The sequence below is a fragment of the Microcebus murinus genome, chromosome 6, assembly GCF_040939455.1.
Source record: "Microcebus murinus isolate Inina chromosome 6, M.murinus_Inina_mat1.0, whole genome shotgun sequence".
Lineage (NCBI taxonomy): Eukaryota > Metazoa > Chordata > Mammalia > Primates > Cheirogaleidae > Microcebus > Microcebus murinus.
In genome coordinates, this window is record NC_134109.1 from 29575183 (window position 1) to 29581182 (window position 6000).

Below are 6000 nucleotides of genomic sequence, written 5' to 3' on the forward strand. Positions count from 1 at the left end.
GCTTTGGTAACTGGGGTAATTAATAGTGAGCCCTCCTGCACTTCTGAAATATGCATATGCAGTAGAAAATAAATTGCACCTTAGAAAGTCCCAGGTGAGGCAACAGTGAAGTATTTGGTAAGCTTTGTGGTTTATAATATCTCAAACAAATACTTCTCATTATTTAATGTAACTCATTGGGTTTAATGTTCATTTTAACTGCCTTCTTGTAAGTATTTTTGCTCTCTTTACAGTTTGAAGAACTGGGTTTCATGGCTGGTTTTTACTCTTACTACATACTTAAGGGTTCCAAATTCTAGATGATTATTTTCTTTTATCTTAACTACTTCAGAAAGATTTTCCCATGGAGAAAACTGATATTTATTCAACCAATGCTTACTGAACACCTATTGGCAGGTACACTGCTGGGCACTGGGTAGATGGATGCAAAGAAAAATGAAACAGGGTTTTTGCCCTCAAGAAACTTCCCCTCTAGTTTTCAGTGTCGTCACCAGAGCAGCAGAGTCAGCATCATCTGGGGACTTGTTAGAAACATAAAATCCCAGGCTCTAGCCCAGAAAGAATGAATCAGAGATGGGGGTGACCCCCAGCCATCTATGTTTGAATAAGACTTCTTCAAACAAAGATCATTCTCATCAAATGTCAAAGCAACAAATATGTCATTAGCATATTGAGCTAAATTTAAAAGTGTCATTTGTCCTTTGAGGAAACAGAAGCCCAGAGGCAAAAACCACACAAGAAGTTAGTGAAGCAATTGCAACCAGAACTTAGTTAGGTCTCCTGTCCTGAATGGCCAATGTTTTTTCTACTTCTTTTCTGATGCTTTAGTCTCTAAATCTGATGGGGAGCCCCAAGTATTTTTGGCCCAAAGTGTAAACATTGGTTTTCAAAGAGTAAAGAGAGAACCTACTCTCTTTGAAAATAAAGACTACTAATAAAAATTAAAAACTGATCTATCAAAAATGATCCAGTAAGCATGCAGTAATTTTCCAAACCTTTAACACATCTCCGAGTTGTATTAATATTTATAGGATTTAAAAATTTGGAGGGGGAGAGGGAGAAAGGGTGGAAATATAATGAATAATGCAATTATTCTTCCAGAATAATATCTGGAAGAACATACAGTTTGAAGAAATGTTCATAGTGGTTCACCCTCCATGAGAGATTATGAATAATCTTTCTTTTATTCTTTGTATTTTCCTGAATTTTTCTCAATAGCTAAATGTAACTTTTATAATCAGGGAAAAAGTAAAACTGTTTTTTCAAATGTTATATCCATATCACCCAACCTGAAGGTTTATTTTGTAATTCTATTTCTTTCCATGCAGCAGGATATTGTATGTATAGTAATTATTTATATCATGCCATATGTTACAATGAGGATGAAATTCAGTAAATATATTCCTCCCAGCTGGCACTGAAAATGAAGAGGTCAAATGCTTTCCTAGGTTCAAAGCACTATGAGTTAAGACAAGCTAACTGTGAAGCTAAAGGAAAAATTAATCCCAGTATTGAGATCTCTGAGAACATCCCTTTTGAAAAAACGTTTATGTGACACACAACTCATATCTCCCTGATGTTTAACTCCTGGCCCAAAACAGAATGTTTAGCAATTCCAGGCATAGTCTTAGGAGTTCAGGGGATAAAATGCATGGGAGAAGATCAGAGAGATAAGAAACAGAACCGATATTCTGTCCCTGTGGACAATAAGACATTCAAAATTACTGGCAACTTTCATTGACCAAAATACCCTTAAATATTTTTTTTCTTTCTCAAGAAATGTTTGCTCACTTAAAAAATATCTATGTTGGATATCTTATTCCACAGGCCAAAAATAAATAAATAATTAAAATGGGCTCTTTTAAAGAGACATTTCTGCCACAAAAGCGCTGTTGTAATGTTTCACGTGATGAGACAAACTTGTTACTTCAAAGAAACACTACCTGTGTTTTATCGAAACTGTCAGCAATATAAATTCAGTGAATGTTAGCTGAAATGTCTTCAAGTTAACCGGAAGTAAAGTTAAGGACCAATGGAATGAATATGAAAAAGGAAACACAAGTTGCTCTCTTCTTCATCACAATACCTGCCATAGCTGATATTTCTAGAATTTGTAGACTCTTTCAGGAAAGGACAAGTTGTTGGGAATAGACTTTCTATGTATAGTTTATAATACAGGAAATTACCATATTTTTACAACAATTTTCCCCAAAAGTGGTACAGTGTCAGAGAACTCAAAAAAGAATTTATCATCTTGACTTTCCCTATTCAGCATGCAAGCTTTCGTTTACAAAGGTGTCTCTCCAAAAAAGTCTAAAATTCCCCTCATTCTTCTACTTTCTTTCCCAAGGGTAGTCTCACCCATTGCAAAATTAATAAATTAAGAATAAGAATAAAAAATATACAACTCACAGAAAGTTTCCCACCAACAGCCCAGTTCCCACTCCACATAATCACCCATTTGCCTACGAAAATTGATCTGTAAGAGTCTTGTTAACACATTAAGGGTAAACCTAACAGTTTCCTTTTAGTCTAACACTTTTTCGCAGATACCACACACATGAACTTGTAGCTCATTCTCAAACTCCATTCTGATACTTACAAGCTTAGTTCTTATTCTTCCATCTCTCCTCCCCTCTGAAGAGAAAAGGGTCCAATGTGAGGTTTTACCTAACCCTGATTATTTTTGCAGTTTTTCTTTGGGGCAGCTAAAAGGTACTCATCAGAATAGGTCTGAGCTGCAGGTCCAGCCCCCAAGCACTGATAAATACCGAGAGAACAATTGTAAGCCAACAAGACCCAAAATATCTTCAATTTGTAGCATAGAAATGCCACTGGTCTCAACAAGAAAGAAAGAAAATAACATTCCTACTCCATCAAATTAAATAATAATAATAATAATAATAATAATAATAATAATAATAAAAAAATACAGCAGCTTTCATTCTGAACAAAATTAAATTTTCTGGGTCACTTTCCCCTGTCTCATTGGGCCACTTTTTACGCAGTCTGACAGGGACTGTAAACACGGCCTCTTCACTCTCCTCACCAACCGGCGTAGTTGGCATCCTCCTAGAGTGAATACCTACGTCTCCTTCCCTACAGCAGTTCCGAAATAACAGACCTCACTATACCCGCTCCTGCCCTCCACACCTCACCAACAGAGACGCGCTTTCTTTTCTTCCAGACCACAAATGCGCGAGCTGATTCAGAGGAAAAGTTAATGAACGTCTGCCTTTGAGGTAAAGCTGCCCTACCTGCGATCACAAAACCGGAAGACTGGAAGTATCTAACAGCACCTTCCTCTGCACTGTCGTCCCAGTCGGTGAGCGCTTCACACCCAGAAACCCAGAACATGATTTATATGCAGACCTGCACCCATCCCACACAAGTCCACACGCCAGCTTGCCTAACCACTTATGTAAGCTCGTGCTCCTCCAGTCCCAAACTGCAGACACACACACACCGGCACCTGTCACGCATCTCAAATGGACAAGCACCCACACCCCGGAGAGGAAGCCAACACAAATGAATGGGGTGGGGGGTGCTGTTTTAAACCACCCTGACCCCCATTTGTTTCTTGCCCATTTTTGTCACAACTACAATTACCTTAGCAACCAAAGAATTGCCTTGACGCTCCCTCCGGCTTCTGGGTTTCTCCTAAAGCCAAGCTTGCGCCAGGTTCATGATAAAGCTAGAGAAGCCCAGGGAGCCGGGGGCCCGCAGCCTCTTGGGGGCGGAGGGGAAGTCGAGTCCGCCTCGGCGGGGCTCTCCAGCGTCTCGCCCCCTCTTTCCGAGTTTCCGTGGTGGCGAGCGCAGGGGCTCAGCGAGCGGAGAGCGCAGCGCGGGGCCCGCGAGGAGGCGCGGCAGGTCGCATGGTGCCGGGGCGCGGGGCGCTCGGGGTGTCTCCGGCGCGCTCCGGGCCCGCCCGGCTCTCCGCGCTCCCGGGCGCTCGCCCCTCGCCCGCCTCTGCACGCCCCGGGCCGGCACGAGCGCGGAGGTCGGTCCGCCCCCTCGGCGCCCGCCGGCTCCCGCAGCTGTGGGCAGCCGGCGCCCGGGCGGAGCTCTCGCCGCCGAGCAGGGCCGAGCGCGACGAGCTGCCCCAAGTCGCGAAGCCGCTCAGCCGCGCGGCCCGCGAGCTACTGCAGCGGCGCCCGCTGTCGGGTGCCCGGCGGAGCTGCAGCCCGCGCCCCGCGCACCTGGGCGCCCGCACCTGCGCCCGGCCGCGCCGAGCGGGGAGGGCCGGCGGCCGGGCGGGGCCGGGCGGGGCCGGGCACCTGAGCGCGTCCCCAGGGCGCAGCCGCCCGGCTCACCTGTTCCAGCGCCGCGGAAGGTGCAGACCGAGATTCGCCCGAGGAAGAGAAAGCCTAGAAATTGCTGGCACTTGAGCAGCCGCCGAGAAAACTGGGAGACTGACTCAACCAGGCGGAGGCTCCTTTCGTCAATTCTCAGCTGGCCCCGTCTGGAAACTTTAGTGGCGTCAAGGTTATCTTAGGAAGTCCTGGCCCGGGGTGCTGTGTGCCCGGTAGCTTTAGAATCCCTCACTGACGTGTAGCTGGCGCCCTCTAAATTAAAACGGGACAGCGCGATCGTCAGGGATTACTGTTCCTAACCTCGTCATTTTTTTTTTCTTCAACATGTACACCACACGCTGTATTTGGAGGGCTGTGTGATTATTCTTATCTGGATCACTACAAAAGAACTTACAATAAAAATTAATTATCAAATATTCTTGGAAGAAGAAAAAAAGTTGACAGAAAATGAGAAAGAGTAACTTGCACTGATAGCTTTCTTTCATGTGGGAGTTTTGAAATTGGATGGTTAAAGATTTAGGAAGCTGCAAGTGGGAATAGGACAAGATTGTTGGTGCTGGATGGTAACCATGGGATTTGTATGCAATATCAGTGTTGTCTATATCAAGAATGAATTTGAGATTTATTCTTGAATTGTATTATGTCACCAGGAAAAGAACTTGAAATAAAATATCTGAATGCCTGGACTCTCTTTCTCCATGTGGGTCCAGAAGTCAAAATGTAAAGTCCCCTTTCCAACATGCATCTATTTTCACCATTCTACATTGATTAATGCTGGATGCATTCACTCTTTCACCCAATAAACAATGATTAGCACCTGCCATGTGTTAGACTCTCTGCTTGCATTTGAAGCGGATAATAAGAGAAGCAGTCGCTGTCTTCAAGCCTCTTGGTTTAATGGAACAATAAATAAGCAGATAAATGTGTTAAGGTAGGCTTAGTACAAGAAAGAGGTGCCAGGGAAACCTGGAGGAAAGCCACACCCAAGCTAGTGAGTAAAATAGAATGTCAATAGATGTCTCAGTTATTCATTAAAGTTGAAATATAAGATTCCTTCCCCAGGTTCGACATTTGGCTTAAGCGCGTTATGGAGCTGCCTGCAGCTGTTTGTAACACTTAAGAGAATAGGCTTACTAAGAGAAAGAGGATGATTGGAGCCTCTGCTTTGAGGATCTCTGCATTTCCGAGATCAGCAGTACCTTGAAGGCCAGACAGGGTATGAGGGAACCACCAAGTGGAAATATGAGCAACAGGCTCCAGGCTCATCCGAAGAAAGGCCTTAAAGTGTACTTCTCTTCAAAAATTACATATATATAAAATAAGATGTTTATATGTATATTTACATTGATACATTTTATGTACTATATGGGATTTCTGACATAACTATATATTATGAATTCTTATATATATAAAATATCTGATTTCATATATATGTATATATAGATATGTGTGGTATATTTATTTATATTTTTACATATAGTGATAAAATGACCAATTTAATAGAGACAGGCAACACTTTTTGCTGGCATGGCCAAGAGCTTGGTTTCCATACTCAGTGGGGAATTGAGCAAACAAGTAATATATTAAGGATATTGGAAGACAGGTTTCTCGCTGTTAAAGAAGGGAATTACAAATATACAAAGGGATTAAAATCCAGTGATGTGACTTGAAATTGGAAGTGATAGTA

The 6000-nt window shown here is 43.0% G+C and overlaps 1 protein-coding gene across 5 annotated transcripts in view; it reads right to left on the bottom strand.

Annotated features, from left to right (window-relative positions):
* The window catches only part of RGS6 (regulator of G protein signaling 6), a 520723-nt gene extending 516539 nt beyond the window's left edge, over positions 1–4184 (bottom strand). For 2 of the 5 annotated variants that reach the window (XM_076003890.1, XM_076003892.1), the window contains exon 1: positions 3610–4179. The gene's annotated coding sequence lies outside the window, so the exon portion shown is untranslated. Of the gene's footprint in view, positions 1–3609 lie in introns of all 5 variants that reach the window. The other 3 variants (XM_076003888.1, XM_076003889.1, XM_076003891.1) reach the window with 3 other exon arrangements.
* Positions 4185–6000: the final 1816 nt, after the last annotated feature.